Raw genomic sequence first — 24,301 nt, 5'->3', positions numbered from 1 at the left:
ACTCTGGCCGCTTTGATTAAAGTGCAATGGTGGAATCAATTTCCTAGTGTTTAGGTGGGACGGCTGGATAGACCGGCTTATGTGTTTGTTGTCGAAACAGTGCCTGATGATGAAAAGCCGTGGTATTATGACATCAAGCATTATCTGGAGACCCAAGAGTATCCTGAGGGAGCGTCTAAGAAGGACCGAAAGACTCTGAGGAGGTTGGCCATGGCGTTCTATCTGAACAAAGATGGAGTTTTGTACAAGAGGAATTTTGATTGGGTTTTGCTCAGATGTGTCGATGACAAAGAAGCAAGCCAATTGATGAAAGAGGTGCACGAGGGATCGTTTGGTACCCACGCAAGTGGGAATGCGATAGTGAAAAAGTTGCTAAGGGCTGGATATTACTGGATGACAATGGAGGCTCAGTGTTTCAACTTCGTGCGGAAATGTCATAAATGCCAGATTTATGCTGACAAGGTGCACGTGCCTCCAAATCCGTTGAGTTTGATGTCGTCTCCGTGGCCGTTTGCTATGTGGGGCATCGATATGATCGGGAAGATTGAGCCTACGGCTTCGAATGGGCACCGATTCATATTAGTGGCTATTGATTACTTCACCAAGTGGGTGGAAGCGGCGTCTTATGCAAACGTGACGAAACAGGTTGTTGCCAGGTTCCTGAAAAGAGACATTATTTGCAGATATGGGGTTCCTGAAAGAATCATCACCGATAATGGTTCTAATCTCAACAACAAGATGATGGTGGAACTGTGTCGAGAGTTCAAGATCGAGCATCACAATTCTTCTCCTTATCGTCCAAAGATGAATGGGGCGGTCGAGGCGGCTAATAAAAATATTAAGAAGATTGTGCAAAAGATGGTCGTGACCTATAAGGATTGGCACGAGATGTTGTCGTTTGCATTGCATGGGTATCGAACCTCACTGCGTACGTCTACTAGGGCAACGCCTTTCTCGCTGGTGTATGGGATGGAAGTTGTGCTACCAATTGAGGTCCAGATTCCGTCATTGAGAGTCCTGATGGATGTGAAATTGGAAGAGGCTGAGTGGGTAAGGACTCGGTATGAAGAGTTGAGCCTGATTGAGGAAAAGAGGCTGGCGGCCATTTGTCATGGGCAGTCGTATCAGCAGCGAACGAAGCGTGCTTTTGACCGAAAGGTGCGACCTCGTGTGTACCATGTGGGGGATATGGTGTTGAAAAGGATCCTTCCTCCTCAGAACGATCGTCAGGGCATGTGGACACCCAATTATGAGGGTCTATTTGTGGTCAAGAAGGTTTTCTCTGGCGGAGCCTTGTTGTTGACGACCATGGATGGCGAGGATTTTCCATCCCCTGTGAATGCGGACGCAGTTAAAAAATATTTCGTATAAGAGACCCGCTGGACGAAAAGAATAAAAATAGTCCAGGCAAAAATGGGCATCCCGGCGAACCAAAAAAATGAAAAAAAAGGTTCGGGCAAAAATTAGGGATAAAAAGAGAAAAAAACCGTACACCCGGCAAGTCGAAAACCCCACAAGGGCGACTTGGGAAAAAAAGGGAATGAAATGAACAACTGCATCTAGCATGGTCGTTTGTACGTTGGATATGACACATGGATAATCTGAAAGCGGAGATCGGTCGGAAGCGTCTTGTTTCGGAAGGCAGAAAGCGCGAAGAGTCTTGAGGACATATGGGTTGTAACCGGGTTGGAACTCAATGAGATCATGGGTTTTCATTTCCATTAGGATAGATTTTCCTTTTGTGCGCAATTACCTCTTTTCAGGGATTGCTTCCTGTGTACTGCTCAGTTACGAGCCACCTTTTCAATCAATAAAATGCATATTCAGTCAAATAATTTTGTTTTTGTTTTCATTACCGCTTTGATTGCAAAAACATCCGATTATTTTTTATAAGAATCGTTGCATTTTGAGACGTGGAGGTCTCTTCCAGTGCATGTTTATAGGATTAAAACTTGAAATCTTATTCGGAAGGTTGAGTGACCTTGGTGTTGAAATTTTGGCAAGCCTGGGGCACGTTTTATCTAACAATCTCTTTTGCAGGTGATGTTGGTTATTTTCACTCACTTGCAGGTGGTGGTGTGAAACGTTTCTTTTTGACAAAAGATTCCTTTGAGGTCCAATCAGGGACGAGGAAGTGAAGAATGGTGTAAAAATGGCGAAAGAATTGTGACGATCCTAGAGGGTTAATCAAGAAGACTCTTCAAAGTCTGAGGAAGTGGAAAGTTGACACTATGGTTAGATGGTGAATGCCAGTGGTCGACGAGTCAACAGATGTTCCGTGTCAAATATTCTATATCTCCCCAGCGGGTTCGAGGTCGGTGTTTCCTCGGCAGCCAGGCCTGAAGTTTGTTGTTTCCCCTAGTAGGGTTGAGATTGTTATTTCCCCAGCAGGTCTGAAGGTTGTTGTTCCCCGGGCAGGGGTGTGCGTTGGTAGTTTTCTCCCCAGTAAATTCCCCAACAGATTGAGTTCAGTAGAGGTTATCCCCAGTGAGGATTATCCTTTCCCCAGCAGCAGTGTTATCCCAAGCAGGGTTGGAGATTGGAGCGATATCGAGTTCCTCAACAGAGTGCTCGTGCCGTCCCCTAAGGGGGATACTTTTTATGAATTCATCATTTAGAGAAGCATAGCATATTGCATAACTAATCACGTAGCATTTCCATTTTCATGGAGCATTACACCATCGAAAAATGCAAGCATACGCATGCAAAGCATAAAACATTCTCGGTATTCCAAGTGATAAACCAGAATCTTGTTTCCAGTACTCAGACTGAAGGTTGTTCATGACTTATTGTCCCCGGCATAGGTCGTTGGCCCACGTGTCGCCTCAATTATCATTTTCCCAATTTCTGCCGATACTGACAGGCATAACAAGTTTCCGATGTTCAGACCGAAATGGCATTCAGGCCAAGTTTCCGGTGTTCAGACCGAAGTGGCATTCAGGCCAAGTTTCCGATATTCAGACCGAAGTGGCATTCAGGCCAGTTTTCCGGTATTCAGACCGAAGTGGTATTCAGGCCAGGTTTCTGGTATTCAGACCGAAGTGGCATTCAGGCCAATTTTCCGATGATCAGATCGGAGAAGTTTCCGACATTCAGGTCGATGCAACTTGTGGCATTCAGGCCAAGTTTCCGGTATTCAGACCAATATTAATAATCTCATATCTTCCGATGCTCAGTATTCACACTGATGAGCGGCATTCAGGCCATGGTTATTTCTGTGTTATCATTTATTTTGGTATCCAGGTTAACATTCTTTTTTGGTATTCAGACCGACTCTCACCATACCAGACGGATTTTTCTTTCAAGACCACCTCTTTGCCGATTCTGATAGGCATTGTTACTTCACTTCACTTCAGTGAGAATGGAGAACGGGATTCATTGTTTGGCAGCAAGAGTGACATGAAGTTGTCGGGGTTCATGAAAAGAAAAAAATCAAAGAAGTTTTGGGGTTCAAGAAAAGCAAAAAAAATAATAATTCCCAGCGGAGCGCAAATTGTTCGTTTGTTCTTGGTATTCAACCACTCTTCACCCTGATCATCTGAAAGCCGAGGCTGTTCATGTCGACAGGTTCACAGTGGATTGAATAGGGGCATCTGTAACACCTCAAAATTTGCCCTCCTCTTCTTGAGACTACTTTGACACATTGCATTTCATGCTTAGAGCATTAGGCATTGCATTTTGCATATCATATGGAAATAAGAAGGTCATCCTCCAAAGTCTTTTCAAAAGATGGAGAAGTTACATGATTCAAGCCTGAGGGTCTCTATGAATTGATGATCAACCATCTGAGGGCATGGGCTTCAGTTAGGGTTTCTTGATTCTTCAAAGGTTTTGAGCATCATCTTGTTTGCAAGGATATATTACCATCATCATGGTTCTATCATCATCAAGGGTTTCATAGTTCATTCTCAAGTTCCTTTGGATTAGGGTTGTGACCTCTGGTCAACCTTAACCAATGCCATTCTTCCAACTAGGGTTTCTCAAAGAGATGAGGTATTTTCTTGGGATGAGGATCACATGGTTATCATAAGGGGCTTACATGAGCTAGGGTTTCCTTTTTGAGCAATTTCCCCAAGTGGTAGAGACTCAAGTGGATCAAGGCATGTCAAGGTCATCTGAAGACCAAAAAGTCAACTGTGCAGTCAACTAAGGGCTATAAGGTGGGGAAATGAGTTGAGACACCTCAATCATGTTCAAATTGGGTTCATTCATCAGTCTAAACATCCATCTTGAAGATTCAAAGGTCATGGCAAAAGTTACTAAAAATGGAAAGTGACCTGTAATTCAAAGTTTCCAAATTTGGCAAGTTTTTGGTCCACTTTCAACTTGACTTTTCAATATCAAAGATGTTTCAAATGGATTTTTGGTGAACATGAAAGTTGAATATATTTGTCTCCCCTTTCCAAAAAGTCCTAATTCATGTCCATATGATGAATGGTTGAGGAGTTATGGTCATTTGATCACAAAGTGTGCATGGAAATTCAAAATGGCATAACTTTTGATACAATGCTCCAAATTGGTTCATTCTTTTGGCAAAATGTTTCTCATGTTCAAGACATCTCAAATGTGCTTTTGCCATGCATGGGAAGAGTTTGTATACTCATTATTTCACACATATTCAAATTAAAGTGAATCTTCACCATTCATTTTTGGCTTAAGATACAAGCAAAATAACACTTCAATCTTGACCCTTGGATGTCCATAAGTGAATTAAAAGCCATGCATGGGATGTCTTACGTGCATTATGGCCATGAGAGCTCATTATTCTTTTTTTTTGCAAATGGTTTAAGAATTCACTAATCATGATTAATGGATGGTTAAGTTGATTTTCAGTGTGATTAGCATGAAGTATAAATACCAAAACCCTAGCCATAACTGCCATAACTAACTTTTGAGATCAAAATTCAAGAAACTCTCCAAATTTTCTCTCTCTTCGATTTGCATTTTTCTTCACACAATTCTCCAAGATCTTTGCATATTCTTGTTCCTGGTGCTTCACTGATCAAGAATCATCATTCATTTGTTGTAATTCATCAAGAAATCATGCTGTTCATGTGCATTTTCATGTGGATCAGATTTGGAAATTGAAGAAGATTCAAGAGGTTTCAACTGTTGATTCTTGCACAAAGCTTCAACAAAAGTTCATAGGAGTGGATCTGGAGCTCCATAGCTTGTGAGGACGCGATTTCAAGAAGCTTCAATTTCAGGTAGGTCGAATTTCATCCTCTACTTTTGCTGTTTTTTGGATATAGGATTGTAGAGCTTGATGTGTAGAGCACGAGTATGTGTTTAGATTTGAATTTGAGTGAGAATTGAGGAAGTTAGGTTGAATGGAAGTTTGGATCTCAAATCTTATTCACTTCGATCTGCAAAATCTAGGAAGAGTTAGGGAAAATCAATAGGAGATTTGGAATCCTCGTGGAGAGACGGTTCGAATGGTATAGGTTTGAGAGATTTCTGGAAAATCTCACGGCGGTGCCACCGCACGTCTCGCCGGAGAAGACGACCGGAGCTGTAGCTCCGGCGTCTGTAATATGTTAGGGTTTGTGCTGATGTTGGCGCCATATGGCCTCATGCGTGGAAGGTTGATTGGCTGAGCTTCATTGACCAAGTCCACGCACGCTTTGACTGGTGATTGGGCGTGTTGACTCATTAATGAAACGCAACGTTTCATGATTTTGAATGAGAGCCATTGATCTCATCAGCGCGCCATACCCAACGGTTCAGGATTTTTCTGAGTTTATTCAAATTAATTCATTTCCCTCCAATTTTCCATGTTATTTCAATTATTTTAATCACTTTAGAAAAATCATAAAAAATGAAAAAATAGTCCAAATGAGTTCCAATTTTTTTTCATGATTTTGTATGGATGTCTACTTTTTTATGATGTTAATTTCATGAATTGTTGATGTCTGGATTTTTATTTGTGAATTTTTGAATTGATGTTGTGCCAAATTGACCTATTGCATTCAATGTGTTGTGAAATTCTCTATGTTGAGCCATTTGATCTAATTTTTTTGCATGCATAATATTCATACATGATGTGAATTTTTGGTCACTGGTTTGGATTTTTTCTCATATGTTATCATCACTTTTGACACATAGAGAAAAGTGTGACAATTTGTGTCACATTTTTGACATTGAATTGGTGCATTTTTGTTCACATAGAATTTGCATCATTCTGGATTTGATTTTTTGCATGTTGAACATTCATGGCATGAGAAACTTGTACAAAAAATCTCAAAGTCATTTCATGCATTTCTGATTTGATATGAATTTTCTAAGTTGGAAGTTCATTTTGTGCATATTTTTGGTCATTGCATTACATAGGCCATTTGAAACACTTGCTTATTGATTTGATGATGGTCCTTTTGAGGACATTTTGTGGAGTGTTTGAAGGTGTAATGTGTAGAAGATTGGGTTCTATTTTGGTCATTTGGTTAGATTTTGAATTCATTTCTTATGCCTTTGTTTGTTGGTGTTTTGTTGTGTTGATTGAATGCACATAAACTAACTTTGTCACTTGTTTCAGGTGTGGATACTCATTGATGATATTGTGGAATACAAAATGCATTGAGTACTGACCTATTGTTGTTTTGTAGGGTTTTAATTGATGTGGTGAACTCATGAGCTCATTTGAGTGCTAGGGCACTTATGCACTGAATTGTGTAACTGTTAGAGGGTTTCACTGTTTGTTTTCTGGTTTTATGACTGAAATACTAACTGTTTGGACTTTGTACAGGTACCTTAGTTTCTTGCTTGCTTTTGCTCTTGCTTGAGCATTGGATTATGGTTGACACACCACTCAGGTAGTTAGCTTTTTACTTCATGTAGTATGGAAGCCCTGTCACCTTTTTGGCAGGCATTTTGCTGGCAAGTCCTCCTTCAGAGGCTCTGTTTGTGTTTATTTAAAATTGTGCCCAAAGACCTCCAAGGAGAGGCATGTGATATTTGATAAGACCTCCAAGAGAAGAGGCAATTGACGGATAAAATGGATTAGCAGTCGATCCCCCGTTATTTAGTGTGTCGTTCTTTATGCTCGCACTACATGTTGATGCTTCTGAACATGTACCCCAGATCTTTGTTCAGAGTCTGTCAAGTGGAATAGGATCCCACTTTCTGGATCCCCACGCTTTCTGTGTCATGAGCTCACCCTGGCCAGGGTTAAGAGCATGAGGTCTCATCCTCATTACCATTTTGATCAGCTTCACCCTAACGTTCAATGTTAGTGGTTAAGAGCTACAGGTTACCCATTACAGTTGGCTTGTTTGTCGAGGTTGATATGACCCCTCTTGACTAAAGCCTACCCATTGTTTGGGCCTTTTGTATGGATATAGTGTGTGATGCTTGTTCACTTGTGTTGGTGTGGTTATTTGCTTTCTTCTTCTCATCTCCTTTTCTGTAGGAGTTGTATGATTGATTTCTGAGGAAGTTGAATGCATGTTAGAGACCTCAACTTAGGGATATTGATTGCATGACAACTATTAGGCTCGAGTCTTAGTTTCCCTATTAGTTTGTTGTCTCCCTGGTCTCTGGTTAGGAGAGTGTTTTACCCCTGTTAAGGGGAACTACATCGCCCTGATTCTCATACCAGATGAGATACGTAGGCAGGAGGTTGTGAGCAATCTCTCCGGGCACCCTTTTTCTTTTTTGCTGTGTTGTTTTCGTGTGTGTGTTCACCCTTTTCTGTGAGTCTCTGTTTGTTCACCTTTTTATTTGTTTTGGTGTGAGTACTTGTTTGTCTAGCGTGGGCGTGTGTGGTATGTTCATACCTTGGGGGTTTCTTCTGATATTATTGGGATTCATCTCGGGGTTCATTTATGACGGTTGTCATCTTTGGGGTTCACCTATTATCATTTGGGGGTTCATATTTTGGGTTCGTTTGTGATTGTTATTCATATTGGGGTTCATCTCGGGGTCCATCTGTGACGGTTGTTGTTAATTGGGATTCATATTTGGGGATCATTTGTGATGGTTATTGTTGGGAGTCGGATATAAGTCCATGTATTAGTATTCTGTTTCCTTTGTTTTGTCGTTGTTAGGAGTCGGATGTAAGTCCATGCATTGGCATTCTGTTTCCTTTTGTTTTGTCGTTGTTAGGAGTCGGATGTAGGTCCATGTATTGGCATTCTGTTTCCTTTTGCGTGTCTTTTGACGTCTCAGCGTCCCTTTTTGGTGTCTTGTTTCAGCGTGCCTTAGCCAAGCTACGAGTGCTCTGATTCTCCTCTGGATAGAGAAGATACGTAGGAATAAGACGCGATGTCTTAGCGAGCATTCCTCCTTTCCTCGAACTACGTCGACTCTGATGTTTGTTTCTGACAAACTACGTAGGCCCAGGATGCGATATCCTGCCGAGTCCATTTCCTCCTTCTTCTTTCTTCTTTGACCTGCTTATAATTCCAGTTTGTGCAGTTTCTTTGAGCAGTTTATTAGCAGCAACCTTTTCCTATCCTTTGAGCTATCTTTTGAGCGTGGATCCCGTCAAGTACGGCGGACGCGAGGGGTGCTAACACCTGATCGCTCGACTGGGTGAGTCGAGAATGGGATACAAACTGCAAGTGCACAGTTCTATCGCGTAGTTTTAAAAGATATCGATCCCACAGGGACTTATGAATCGATATACCGTTATCTAAAGTTACTACGTAAATCTAAGGTGAAGATGTTTGATTGTTTGGGGAAAAACTAAGAGCTAAACTAATGTCTAGATTAAATATTAATAAAACGGATATCGGTATGTAATTCGTCAAAACTAGGGAATCAAGTCTTTGTCGGTTTCTTGGTTTTAAAATGAATCGTTTCGGTTAACTTTATTGGTTAAAGGTTCTATCTCAAACTCTCGCTCTGTTGAATAAACCATGGTTTTATATTAATGTTGCTGTCACTTATAATTAAGTCAAAAACCATATTTTGAAAACAATAAAGTTGCAGAAACTCTTTTTAAGAAAATACTGACCGTTTTAAACACCCTTATCTCAAACTCTCGCTCTGTTGACTTAGGTTATACAATTAAATCCAAATGCTTAACTCTCGTCCTCACATTCAATCTTTAAAAATACTTTTTGGAAAAGGTCAGAATTTAATTAACTCTAAAACTTGCTCTCGCCCTGATCTAGAATTAATGCCTAACTTACACTGTCCAGTTAAAATCTCAAACTCTCGCTCTATTGATTTTAACTTCTTTATGTCTTTTACTTTGGTAAAAAATTCTTGTTACTAAACCTGTAAGTTAAGACCATAAAAAGATTGATTTTGATTTTAAGTTTAGATAGACCGACTCAGTCTCGACCCCTTATTCTGCTTACTTTACATACCGATACCTAGGCAAATTAGCTAGACATGCTAAATAAACAAGAATTTATATCATGCATAAACAGACTCATTCCAGGCAGGCAATATGAATAAACAATAGAATAAAACATAAAAAATTAAATAACAATTAAAGAACCTGAATGCGTAATACAATGGTCTTGAACACTCCACCACAAGCCGGTAGGATTTGTTCTTGGATTCTTCAATTAAACAGTAAAATAAATCAAGGAAATAAAACTCGAATATAACGTAAGGTTAAATCCGGTATAAAGTTGCACAGTAGTTTCCGGTGTAGAAACTATTACGCGAAAAATATCTAAAAGCTAAAAACGGGGAAGATAAATTGCAAGGGAAAAGAGAAAGTAAAGCTTGCAAAAGAAATAAATAAAATGAACAGTGCTGGAAAGGAAGAAAAATAAGCAAAGGCGTGAAAGGCAAATTTGGCAGAGCTTCCGCAAAACCGAGCGTGCAAAAACTCTCCCCACGGCAAAGAGAGGAGATGGCTATTTATAATAGCCTTGGTAACTGCGTTGCGTTTCCTACGAGTCTTCAGCATGGCTAAATACACGGCTTGGGAATAGGACACGAAGTCCTCAACGTTACTTCCATTCTTCTGAGAGCGTAACTTGCGCCAAAAAGCTAGTGGACTGGTGTGACGCTCGTCACACCATGTGTGACGTCCGTCACAAGGCTACTTCGCGTGACGCTCGTCACAACCCTTGTGACGCCCGTCACAGGGGCAACGTGCGCTTTCTTTTGGGCTGGGCTTGGTCTTGGTTATTTGTTTCCTTTTTATTGCTTTTTACACCTCCTTTTCTTCCCTTTTTCACTTTTGCTTCAAAATGGGTACCTGATGTAAATAGAAAAGAAATACTGCATAATATCTGATAAAATGGGATAAATTAAAGTAAATGATAATATAATCTAATTAAATTAAGTCTTAAAATGTGATATAATTTCATGTTATCAAACTCCCCCATACTTAAATCTTTGCTTGTCCTCAAGCAAAATTCAGTATAGAACTTGTTAAAAGTTTTAGCTAGATGAAATTTCAAAGCACACCTCAATTCGTACTAGGTTGCGAATGGATTTTTGTTTAGGAGGATTTGAGTTTAATCTTGACATCAACAACTACCGTTACAACTTAGATAACCCTACTTTTATGCCAATCAGTTTCAAGTACACTATGATAGCTATCCTGGTTCCTTTAGTCTTATTTTACCCGTTTTCATTCTAGCGAAATCACATTAAGCCCTTTATCTTTTCGCGCACATAGTGGAGTAACCGGTTAGTGATTATGATCCGCTTTTAGCTAGAAGTTCTGGTACATAAGTCGGATAACTTCATTATTCAGTCCATTGCAAATTGCGGGGGATCGGACCGTAGTCCGCCCTACCAAGTTCAGTACCAGATTCCTACTGAACCAACTCATAATGGATCTTTCGTATTGTGCTTTTGCATGATCTGCAACCTTTAGATCAAATGATCTGGTAAGGATCACCTAATTTAATTAGTGCATTTCTTGATATATTTATATATTTTAGGTTACTTTGGGGATCATTCACTTATATTCATCGGCTCTCCACGTAGTTTGCTATTAAGATGGTGCTGACTTCTGTATAAACTACTTGGGGTTGCCATAGAACTAAAAGTTCAAGGAATTGGTATAATAGGTACTTATCCTGATCTAACATATTGAGGTTCTCAGAGCGTTGTTACGGTACTGGTTTTGTTTTGATCTCACTCAAGTTTTATAAAGTGAGCAACCTTTATACTTATTGGGTGTGTTAAAATTTTTGTTATGGCTCAGGAAATTGAGGGGAATAGATAATAGAAAATTTTCACACTTAGGAACTTAACTTAAAATAAATATATATTATAATAATTTTTTTTTTTTTTTTTCATAACAATGAAAGGGAAAATAACATACTTGAAAAAAAATGAGAATGGAAAGAATATTGTTTCCCCCCCCCATACTTAAACTAAACATTGTCCTCAATGTTTTAAGGAAATGAAATACAAGATGGAAAGGAAAAAGAAAATAACAACTAAGGCTGCCTTCCGCCTCTGGTTCTTGGACCTGGTGATCTTTGACGTATGTCTAAGTTGTCGAACCTGTTGAACAATTCAGTAAACCGCTGGTCGGTTATGGCATTCCGAGCGTCCTGTTGCTGTTGCATTTGACGCATCATCTGCATCATCTCTGTATTCTGTGCCTGCATACCATCGATAGCATCCATAATGTCATCGTTGGTCGCAGGCCTTCGTCGTCGACGACGTTGGGAGGATGGGCCGGCTGCATTACTGGAAGGGTTTAGCGGGACTGATTGTTGTGTTGGCGGATGATCACCTTGTTCCATTTCTTCAAACTCATCTGTTTGCTGGTTTGTTTGTGAAGGCTCGGTGGTTTCAGGAGCGCTAAGATCGTAGAGGTGGCGGTCGGGGTTTGTGACATCAGTTAGGGTGGTATTGGGTAGCACAACACTCGGGACTGCTTGGTTGTTCACCATAAGATAATAGCCTCCGCCTACTCTGTTTTTAATCAGGCGGCTGGAGCGGCAATAGCTGATATCCATAGACAGGGGAGGTAGGGATTCTAAAGTTTGGAGTTTATCCCCTAGGTTCAGGCCAAGTGCTATGGAGGTTATTAATCCACCAATTATAAAGGGTTGCCGGCCTCTAGCACATAAGGTGCGGATATGATGAAAGAGAAAAGAGGCGGCGGTTACCTTAGTATCCGGTTCGAAAACGCACTGGAGGAAAAATAACTCCTTCGAGTTAACCTTACTGTTGTTTGGTCTTCCAAAAAGTGTGTTTTGCAGGATACGGAGAAAATAACGGATGGTGGGGTTATGGATGTGGGAGAGAAGGAGTTCTTCCCAGTTGTAGGTATTTATACCGGAAATTTTCTTAAAAAGATCGAAAACTAGAACTGTGTTCCAGTTTGAGGTTGGAGGGATTCTGGCATGCAGCAGACCTTCTGTGGGAAATTGTAGCATGGCACTCAATTGGCGTTGGGTTAGAGAGTACTCGGTGTTAAACATACGGAAGGTTGCCGTGCCGGTTAGAAATTCACCTTCACCGGCGGGAGTGGTGTAGTCGTAAGAACTTAGGAATTCTAAGGTTAGGGAAGGGTAGGTGGGTTGGTTATGGGTGCAAAGGAAGGTTAAATCGGCTTTACGGAGCATCCACTCGATACCTTGGAGTAAGCCCAATTGTTGTAAACAAGTTAAATCGGGGTACCTGGTGGGAGCGACGCCTCGCTGTTGGAAGCGCTCGAATTGCTCTTGCTGATAGTTGTCATCTCCGGATCGGAAGATGATATTTCCGAAATTTTGATTTCCCGCCATTGTGATGAATTTTTGAAGGGATGATTTGGAAAGGAAAAGAAGTGTGTTTGATATGAGAGAATTGTTTTGTGGTGAATGAAGGAAGTTTTGGTAGGTATTTATAGGAGAAGGATTGGAAGGTAGAAAGAAAAAGTGGTTGAAAAGTAATTAAGTGTGGTAAATGAAAAATGAATGGGGAATGTAAAAAAATTAAAGTGTAACGTTCGTCTCCAACGGCTCCTTAACGTTCACTTGTCTGAAGGGTGTTACGCTCGTCACAGGGGTGTGACGTTCGTAACAGGCGTTTTGCGTGCCGTTCGTCATGGAGTGTGTGACGCTCGTCACACCTCCTTTTTGGCAAGGCTTCAGTGGCGCTTCACAGAATTACTTTGGTAGCGTATTTTAATGTTTCATTTTGCTTATGATCATTTTTAGTATGCAATTTTAATGCATTGTGCACGCTTACTTGCTTTGTATAATAATAATAGTAGGTAACAACAGTAGAACATAATAGCCATTGCATAATAAAATTAATTAAACAGCTTCAATAAAAATGATCATAATGTATTACAGGGAAGGAAAATAATGAAATGAAATAGAAATAAACATGAATTCAAACAACATTAATGAAAAAATCTAGCCTAAAACTAAATAACTTAGAAAGAAATATAACTAAATTCCATCTATCTTCGGATCTCTGGCCGGAGGAGCAAAAGAGTTAACATGATGTCGTAACATACGTAACTGACTTGCCGTTCTGCTCATGCATTCTAGGATTTCAAGTCTCAAGTTATGGAAATCTTCCCTGAGGGCGTCTTGCTCTGACATCAAGGCTTCAATGACTGTTTTAATATCTGTTCCTGGCATATGATGTCGGAGATCAGGCATGACTGATTCTTCGGTCAGGACAGGCTGAGGAGGAGGATCAATATCATAGTAGCCGGAAGGTGTCTGAGGGTCAGATTCAGCAAGAGAGATATGGTCAACATAGTGCTCATAGTCATCACAAATCTCATAATCCTGGATGGATTCAGTGGATCCAGCCGGAGTTGGGGTTTCATTCAGGTTATAGAGCCAGTTCCTTTGATTATGAACACTAGTTCTAGGATCGGGCATGGTGAATAGGCAGAGAACCTGGTTATCAATAATAAGCTCGAACTCATCAGACCCTATGTTTGCTATAAACATAGTGTTGAAGAGGAAGGGTATACTCATAGTAGTAATGCCACAAAAAGGGTTAAGGTCAAGCATAGGCTGACGTAGTCCAATAGCATTACCTATCATAGTGATCAAACCGCCTATTCTAATGGGTGCTCGCTCATCCTGGATAAGGTGGTCCAAATTAGCTAACATAAAAGTAGCACCGTTTACTGGACGGTTCTGGGAAGCACAAAATATGATGAAGAGTTCATCACGTGAAACTGAAGTACTATTTGGCTTCTTCCCAAATAAAGTGTGGGTCAGGATCTTATGGAAATAGCGAAAAGCCGGGTTATGTATGTTTCTAGAGAGAAACTCATGTTCTTCGGGCTCATCATTTCCAGTCAGCTTACCCCAAAAGTGTTCAAGCTCTCTATATTCAAAAAGTTCTTCCTGGCTTACAGTGAATGTATCAAAGGAGGTAGGAAAACCCAAAAGGTTGGTGAAGTCTCTAATATTAAATTGGTACTCCATATTGAACATTCTGAACTGGATAAAACCTCTGTTAATTCCTTTTCCATGGCTAGGTAGATAGATTAATGAACTAAGGAATTCTAGTGTGAGTCTCCGGTAGGTGGTGAAATGTCTCAGGATAGGGGAGGTCTCCCATCCTATCTGATTCAGCAAAAACAGGACACTCTGTCTCAGTCCAAGGGCAGTCATAGCCCAATCATCAGCATATAAACTAGGTAGCATCTCTCTAGCGGCTAGTTCTTCAAACTTTCGTTTCTGAGCCATTCCTCTGAACTTGATACCCATACGATCAAAATGTCCCATCTGGTTAGTGTTAACTAGAGAAAAGAAACATGAGTTTAAGTCAGGATTTGGCCAAATGCCGAAAGAAGAAAAGAATTATTATTATTATATATAGATATATTTTTTTTTTCTTTTTGAATAAATCAATAATGAATACTAAATAGAAATTAAAAGAATAATTAAGAGAAAAATAGAGAAATGATAATAATAATAGAATACTAAAATAACAGATTAATTTGTGGGTTGTCTCCCACTAAGCGCTTTGTTTAAATGTCGCAAGCTCGACAAAGAAACTGTTAAATATTGTCTATGAGTCCTGGGGGCGTTTCGTCTAAGTGTAGAATTTGCGAATCCTCGTTGGTTTCCGCATAGTGATAATGTTTCAGACGTTGCCCGTTTACGGTGAACGGTTCTGTAGATTGTCCTTTTATTTCTACCGCTCCACTGGGAAAGATTTTAGTGATATGAAAAGGTCCTGACCATCTGGATCGTAGTTTTCCCGGGAATAACTTTAGTCTAGAGTTAAATAAAAGTACTGCGTCGCCTTGCTTGAAGACTTTCCTTGATATACGCTTGTCATGCCATTGTTTTGTTCTTTCTTTATAGATTTTGGCATTTTCATAGGCGTCTCTTCTGAGTTCCTCTAATTCGTTTATGTCAAGGATTCTCTTTTCACCGGCGGCTTTATAATTCAAATTTAAATTTCTAATAGCCCAATAGGCTTTATGTTCTAATTCTACCGGGAGGTGACAGGATTTTCCATAAATGAGCTTAAATGGGGTCGTCCCTATGGGAGTTTTATAAGCAGTTCGGTATGCCCATAAAGCTTCTGGTAATTTCAATGACCAATCTTTCCTTGAAGTGGCGACCGTTTTTTCTAGTATTTGCTTGATTTCTCTGTTAGATACTTCCACTTGTCCACTGGTTTGAGGGTGGTAAGGTGTTGCTATCCTATGTCTCACTCCATATTTAAGTAGTAGTTTTTCGAGTACCTTGGATATAAAGTGTGATCCACCATCACTGACTACTATTCTTGGGATGCCAAATCTCGGAAATATTATATTTTTAAAGAGTCTAGTTACTACTCGGGTGTCATTTGTTGGAGAAGCTATAGCTTCGATCCATTTTGATACGTAGTCAACTGCCACGAGTATGTATTTGTTACCGAAAGAGGATGGAAAGGGTCCCATGAAGTCTATCCCCCACACGTCAAAAATCTCTACTTCCAAAATACCTTTTTGTGGCATCTCGTCACGTCTAGATATGTTTCCCGTGCGTTGACATCTGTCACACTCCTTAATAGCCGCATGTACGTCCTTCCATATAGTTGGCCAATAAAAGCCAGCTTGTAGGATTTTAGAGCAGGTCTTGGATGTACTTGTGTGTCCACCATAAGGCGCAGAGTGACAGTGTTGGATTATATTTTCTACCTCTTCTTCGGGTATACATCGACGGAAAATACCATCGGGGCCTCTTTTGAAAAGTAAGGGATCATCCCAGTAATAGTGTTTTATGTCGTGGAAGAATCGTTTCTTCTGCTGGTAAGATAAAGTAGGTGGAACTATTCCGGCAGCTAAATAATTGACTAGATCAGCGTACCATGGTATGACAGATATAGCTAAGGTGGTTTCTACTTGCATGTCGGAGTTGTTCTCTTCCAAAGTAGCTATGAGTTTATCATACGAGAAATCATCATTAATGGATGTTCTTTCTGGTTCAAGGTTCTCAAGTCTAGAGAGGTGGTCTGCTACTACGTTTTCAGTTCCTTTCTTGTCCTTGATTTCTAAGTCGAATTCTTGTAGTAACAAGATCCATCTTAGGAGTCTAGGTTTAGCATCCTTTTTTGTTAAAAGGTACCTGATAGCAGCGTGATCAGTGTAAACTATTATTTTGGCTCCTACCAAGTAAGAACGAAATTTATCTAGCGCAAATACCACTGCTAGGAGTTCTTTCTCGGTTGTGGCATAATTCATCTGCGCTTCATCCAGGGTTTTGCTAGCGTAATATATAACGTGAAGCTTTTTATCCTTTCTTTGTCCTAAAACAGCACCTACAGCATAATCACTGGCATCGCACATTATTTCGAATGGTTCATTCCAGTCTGGTGTCTGCATAATGGGTGCGGAGATCAATGCTTGTTTAAGAGTTTGAAATGCTTTTAAACAGTTATCGTCGAATATGAATTCAGCATCTTTCATCAACAGTCCGGTTAAGGGTTTAGTTATCTTAGAGAAGTCTTTGATGAATCGTCGGTAAAAACCGGCGTGTCCTAAAAAGCTTCGTACTTCTCTCACGGTTCTTGGGGGTTGAAGATTTTCGATTACCTCTATTTTGGCTTTGTCTACTTCAATTCCTCTGTTCGAGATGATGTGTCCTAAAACAATTCCTTCTTGTACCATAAAGTGGCACTTTTCCCAATTAAGTACTAAGTTTACTTTTACACATCGTTCAAGAACTCTTTCCAGGTTTTCAAGGCATTCTTCGAAATTTTGTCCGTATACAGAAAAGTCATCCATAAATACTTCCATGATGTTTTCGAGAAAGTCGGCGAATATTGCCATCATGCATCTTTGAAAAGTTGCAGGGGCATTACACAGACCAAATGGCATTCGTCTATACGCGAAGGTACCAAAAGGGCATGTGAATGTTGTCTTTTCTTGGTCATCAGGGTGAATTGGTATTTGAAAGAAGCCTGAATAACCGTCTAAATAACAGAAATGTGAATGTTTAGCTAATCGTTCTAACATTTGGTCAATGAATGGTAAAGGGAAATGATCTTTTCGGGTTGCTTTGTTTAGTTTCCTATAATCAATGCACATTCTCCATCCCGATTCGATTCGTTTAGTTATAGTTTCTCCTTTTTCGTTTTCAATAACGGTTATGCCTCCTTTCTTGGGTACAACGTGTACAGGACTAACCCATTTGCTATCAGATATAGGATATATAATACCTGCTTCTAATAACTTGGTTATTTCTTTCTTTACTACCTCACTTAGGATCGGATTTAGTCTTCTCTGGTGTTCCCTAGAGGTTTTACAGTCTTCTTCTAACATGATGCGGTGCATACAAATAGAAGGGCTTATTCCTTTAAGATCGGTGATGTGGTATCCTAGTGCAGTTGGATATTTTCTTAAGATATGTAGGAGTTTTTCTGTTTCGAGTCTTCCTAGATCTGCATTAACTATTACAGGTCGTTCAAGTTCTAAGTCTAGGAATTCATATCTCAGATTTTTGGGAAGTGTTTTCAAATCAGGGGTTGGTTTGTTAAGACACTGCGTAGGATCTGGTGTTATTGCTAGGCATTGTTTAGATTTGTCCTCTAAAAGATAGTCTGATGGTTTGTCTTCTCCTGACTCTGCTTCTTTTATGCATTCATCGATGATATCCATAAAGTAACATGTATCTTCTATTGCAGGTGCTTTCAAGAATTGGGAAAGAATGAATTCAATTTTTTCTTCACCTACTTCGAAGGTGAGTCGTCCTCGTTTTACGTCTATGATTGCACCGGCAGTTGCTAAGAATGGTCTTCCTAGTATAATAGGTGTCGTATCATCTTCTCTAATGTCCATAATTGTGAAGTCAGTGGGAATGTAAAACTGACCTATGCGTACGGGAACGTTTTCAAGGATTCCTACAGGATATTTGATGGAACGATCTGCTAATTGCACAGACATTTTGGTCGGTCTTAATTCTCCCATCTCCAGTTTCTTACATATGGATAAGGGCATAACGCTAATTCCGGCTCCTAAATCGCATAAGGCTTTGTCGATGACAAATTTTCCTATGTGACAGGGTATAGAGAAGCTACCCGGATCCTTGAGTTTAGGGGGCATGTTTTGGATTATAGCGCTACATTCGGCAGGGAGTGTAACGGTTTCGCTATCCTCAAGTTTCCTCTTATTAGAAAGAATTTCTTTTAAGAATTTAGCATATGAGGGCATCTGCGTAATAGCTTCGGTAAACGGAATTGTAACGTTTAATTGTTTAAGGAGATCAACAAATTTTCTAAATTGGCCTACATCTTTGGTTTTAACAAGCCTTTGAGGGTAAGGTATAGGTGGTTTGTAAGGTGGTGGAGGTACATAAGGTTCCTTCTTTTCTAGGGTTTCCTTATTACTCTCTTCCTTTTCCTTAGGTTCACTTTCCTCAGTGGATTTCTCAGGGTTTTGGTTTTCTATCCTTGGTTCAGACGGTCCTTCCACTTCCGTTCCACTTCTCAATATAATTGCATGAGCTTGGCTTCTCGGATTGGGTTGGGGCTGTCCAGGGAATGTACCAGTTGGCGCAGCGGTAGGTGCTTGTTGTTGAGCTACTTGAGATATTTGCGTTTCCAGCATTTTGTTATGGGTAGCCAAGGCATCTACTTTGCTTGCGAGTTGTTTAAGTTGTTCGCCAGTGTGTATGTTCTGGTTTAAGAAATCTTTATTGGTTTGTTGTTGGGAAGCTATAAAGTTTTCCATCATGATTTCCAAGTTGGATTTTCTAGGGGTATTATTGTTAGGATTCGGTTTCTGATATCCTGGAGGTATAGATGGGGCTTGATTTGGAGACTGTCCAGGTGCGTATAAAGCATTATTACTCTTATATGAGAAGTTTGGATGGTTCTTCCAATTTGGGTTATAGGTATTCGAATAGGGGCTTCCTTGAGCATAGTTTACTTGCTCTGTTTGGATTCCAGTCAAGAGTTGACATTCCGCAGGAGTGTGGCCTTGGATTCCACAGACCTCGCAATTCTGAGTTATAGCAACCACGGCTGCTGGAGGCGATACGTTTAAACTTTCAATCTTCTGGACCAAAGCATCCACTTTTGCATTGACGTGATCAAGGTTACTTATCTCGTACATGCCAGTTTTCGGTTGAGGTTTTTCCACTGTTGTTCGTTCGGTTCCCCACTGATAGTGGTTTTGGGCCATGCTCTCGATAAGCTGGTAAGCATCAGCATAAGGTTTGTTCATTAGTGCACCACCTGCAGCGGCGTCTATTGTTAACCTTGTATTGTATAAGAGACCATTATAAAATGTGTGAATTACTAACCAGTCTTCCAAACCATGGTGTGGGCAAAGTCTCATCATGTCTTTGTATCTTTCCCATGCTTCGAAAAGAGACTCGTTGTCTTTCTGTTTAAATCCGTTTATCTGGGCTCTTAACATAGCTGTTTTGCTTGGCGGAAAATATCGGGCAAGAAAAACTTTCTTCAACTCGTTCCATGTGGTGACTGAGTTGGAAGGAAGAGATTGAAGCCATCTTCTAGCGCTATCTCTTAATGAGAAAGGAAAAAGACGAAGTCGAATTGCCTCTGAAGTGACACCATTAGCTTTAACAGTATCAGCGTATTGGACAAATACGGATAAATGAAGGTTTGGATCTTCGGTAAGATTTCCAGAGAATTGGTTCTGTTGCACAGCCTGCAACAACGAAGGTTTAAGTTCAAAGTTGTTTGCTTCGATTGCGGGCGGAGCAATACTTGAATGCGGTTCATCTTGCGATGGGGCGGCGTAATCTCTAAGAGCACGAGCTGGTTCTGCCATCTCGGTTAAAGAAGGAAAATCTTTGAGATCAGGAAGGTCTATAGGAGGGAGATTGTTTTCAGCACGATATTCCCGAATTCGTCGTAAGACTCGGAGATATAGTTCTATATCGTTGATTCGTAAATAGAGCGGTTCGCCTTGAGAGCGAGTGCGTGGCATACAAATCAACGAAAGAAAGAAAATAGAAGAAAAGGAAACCTTAGTCTCTACAGCGTAACGGAAGAGTTACGATATCGATTGAATAAAAGTCCCCGGCAACGGCGCCAAAAACTTGATCGCTCGACTGGGTGAGTCGAGAATGGGATACAAACTGCAAGTGCACAGTTCTATCGCGTAGTTTTAAAAGATATCGATCCCACAGGGACTTATGAATCGATATACCGTTATCTAAAGTTACTACGTAAATCTAAGGTGAAGATGTTTGATTGTTTGGGGAAAAACTAAGAGCTAAACTAATGTCTAGATTAAATATTAATAAAACGGATATCGGTATGTAATTCGTCAAAACTAGGGAATCAAGTCTTTGTCGGTTTCTTGGTTTTAAAATGAATCGTTTCGGTTAACTTTATTGGTTAAAGGTTCTATCTCAAACTCTCGCTCTGTTGAATAAACCATGGTTTTATATTAATGTTGCTGTCACTTATAATTAAGTCAAAAACCATATTTTGAAAACAATAAAGTTGCAGAAACTCTTTTTAAGAAAATACTGACCGTTTTAAACACCCTTATCTCAAACTCTCGCTCTGTTGACTTAGGTTATACAATTAAATCCAAATGCTTAACTCTCGTCCTCACATTCAATCTTTAAAAATACTTTTTGGAAAAGGTCAGAATTTAATTAACTCTAAAACTTGCTCTCGCCCTGATCTAGAATTAATGCCTAACTTACACTGTCCAGTTAAAATCTCAAACTCTCGCTCTATTGATTTTAACTTCTTTATGTCTTTTACTTTGGTAAAAAATTCTTGTTACTAAACCTGTAAGTTAAGACCATAAAAAGATTGATTTTGATTTTAAGTTTAGATAGACCGACTCAGTCTCGACCCCTTATTCTGCTTACTTTACATACCGATACCTAGGCAAATTAGCTAGACATGCTAAATAAACAAGAATTTATATCATGCATAAACAGACTCATTCCAGGCAGGCAATATGAATAAACAATAGAATAAAACATAAAAAATTAAATAACAATTAAAGAACCTGAATGCGTAATACAATGGTCTTGAACACTCCACCACAAGCCGGTAGGATTTGTTCTTGGATTCTTCAATTAAACAGTAAAATAAATCAAGGAAATAAAACTCGAATATAACGTAAGGTTAAATCCGGTATAAAGTTGCACAGTAGTTTCCGGTGTAGAAACTATTACGCGAAAAATATCTAAAAGCTAAAAACGGGGAAGATAAATTGCAAGGGAAAAGAGAAAGTAAAGCTTGCAAAAGAAATAAATAAAATGAACAGTGCTGGAAAGGAAGAAAAATAAGCAAAGGCGTGAAAGGCAAATTTGGCAGAGCTTCCGCAAAACCGAGCGTGCAAAAACTCTCCCCACGGCAAAGAGAGGAGATGGCTATTTATAATAGCCTTGGTAACTGCCTTGCGTTTCCTACGAGTCTTCAGCATGGCTAAATACACGGCTTGGGAATAGGACACGAAGTCCTCAACGTTACTTCCATTCTTCTGAGAGCGTAACTTGCGCCAAAAAGCTAGTGGACTGGTGTGACGCTCGTCACACCATGTGTGACGTCCGTCACAAGGCTACTTCGCGTGACGCTCGTCACAACCCTTGTGACGCCCGTCACAGGGGCAACGTGCGCTTTCTTTTGGGCTGGGCTTGGTCTTGGTTATTTGTTTCCTTTTTATTGCTTTTTACACCTCCTTTTCTTCCCTTTTTCACTTTTGCTTCAAAATGGGTACCTGATGTAAATAGAAAAGAAATACTGCATAATATCTGATAAAATGGGATAAATTAAAGTAAATGATAATATAATCTAATTAAATTAAGTCTTAAAATGTGATATAATTTCATGTTATCAACACCTTCCCCTTGCGTAACCGACTCCCGTACCTTGTGATCTCTGGTCGAAAGACCGTTCCTTTCCCTTTCTTAGGTTAGTCTTGCGCTCCCTTTCCGTCATAGGATGAATAGCGTCGATGGCGGATCTGTTTTTTCCGCCGGTTGTTTTTCACGTTGCGACAATAAGTTCATCCTAACCGGTGACTGATATTCTCTCTTTTGTATTCTATCCAGTAACTGATAGATATAATTCCTATTTTCTCCCCGACAGTCTATCCTTGATATGTTCATCCTAATCGATGACGAATATTCTTCCTTTGAGTCTATCCTTGATATGTTCACTTTAACCAGTGACGGATATTCTCTCTTTGGTATTTTGCCCAGTAACTGGTAGTTGTAAATCCTATTTAATATATTCCCCAACAGGATATTCTTACCCAGTAACCGGTAACGACTACACCTCTTTTTCCCTCAGCGAGTCATCCTTGATATGTTTACCCTAATCGGTAACGGATGTCCCTCTGTCAGAGTATGTTATCTTCCTACCCAGTAACCGGTAATAGATAATATATTTCCGGTACTCCTGTTTGAAGATCATTCTTCCCCAGTTGAGTTTAATTCAGGTATTTCAGCTTTGTTCTGATTTACCTGTTTCCCCTGTAGTTTTCCCTTATCCCCAACCGGGTCCTTCCATTGATTTATTTTCATGGAAAATCCCCCTCGTGTGTCCATCAATTTTTAAATCGTAGTCCGGCCTACGCACATCTTTTATTCCCCATAGTCTATGTCTCCCCAGTGAGTTTTCCTTGTGGAATGCAGTATGCTCCTGTGGACTTTTGGTCTCTCCGGATTCTTTTCTATTGTGGTAACATATTCCCCATAAAGATTATTTTAGAATTAATATCATATGCATCACGAGGTCTCTTAGGGACCAAAATTTGTTTCTATATGTTGTTATTTAAGTCCATTATAGTGAGTTGATACGAAGATTTTAACCTTCACATCCTCAGTTAGAATGTCCTTAAATAGGGGCATCTGTAAGACCCCAATTTTGACCCTAAGATCCCTCATGCTATCTCATCATATGCATTGGCTTTGGGATCACACCTTGGCATCCTCCTTACCCCTCATTCATTGGGTTTGCATTGGGAGAGGTCACCAAGCACATTTGATTGTATCATACTTTGTTTTTCCTTATTTACTAAGCAAAATTCCAAAAATATGTCATTGTATAGTTTACTTCTTTTGTAGGTAGTTGTCGCATTACGCGAAAAACCGGCGGGAAAACGAAACAACAGAGCCGCCACCGTGCGTTATTTATCCCAAAAGAGGGAAAGGAAACACTCGAAGTAAACCTGGAAAAGACATGGTCTCGCGACCAGAGATCGATGGGATCGGGAGTCGGTTATGCGAAGGGAAGGTATTAGCACCCCTACGCATCTGTCGTACTCGACGGGATCCACGCACAAAAGAATAGAAGAAAGGTTGCTAAAAACTGCTCAAACACTGCACAAGGCTGGAAGCAACACACAGAAAGACAAGAGAAATAGGACTCGGCAGGATATCGCATCCTGGGCCTATGTAGTCTGTCAGGAACAGACATCAGAGTCGACATAGTTCGGGACAGGGGAAACGTGCTCGCTAGGATGTCGTATCCTATGCATACGTATCTTCTCTAACCGGAGAAGAATCAGAGCACTCGTAGCTCGGCTAACGCACGCCAAACAAAACACAAACAGGAAACCGACTGCCAATCGTTGGACTTACGTCAGACTCCACACAAACAGGCAAACATGGAAACCGAATGCCAATCGCTGGACTTACATCAGACTCCGAACCAACAAACACACACAGGAAACCAACTGCCAATCGTTGGACTTACGTCAGACTCCAAACGCAAACAAAAGGGTTGAAAAAGAAAAAGGGCGCCCGGAGAGATCAGCTCATCTCCTGCCTACGTACCTCATCTAGTATGAGGATCAAGGCGACGTAGTTCCCCTACACAGGGAAAGAACTTCTAGCCTAACCAGAAACAAAGGGAGACACAAACTACTAGGGAGACTACGACTCGAGCCTAGAAGTTATCATGCATACGATCCCTAAGTTAAGGTTTCTATCTAACTTGCACAGGAAGCAAGCTATCCTAAACAGCACAGGCAAAC

General features: G+C 40.3%; 1 pseudogene; it reads left to right on the top strand.

The window, feature by feature from the left end:
• Positions 1-19,637: 19,637 nt before the first annotated feature.
• Positions 19,638-19,737, top strand: LOC127133836 (uncharacterized; annotated as a pseudogene).
• Positions 19,738-24,301: the final 4,564 nt, after the last annotated feature.

This window comes from Lathyrus oleraceus, chromosome 3, assembly GCF_024323335.1.
Source record: "Lathyrus oleraceus cultivar Zhongwan6 chromosome 3, CAAS_Psat_ZW6_1.0, whole genome shotgun sequence".
Taxonomy (NCBI): Eukaryota; Viridiplantae; Streptophyta; class Magnoliopsida; order Fabales; family Fabaceae; genus Lathyrus; species Lathyrus oleraceus.
Note: the sequence above shows the minus strand (reverse complement) of the source record. Positions and strands in the feature narration are given on the sequence as shown.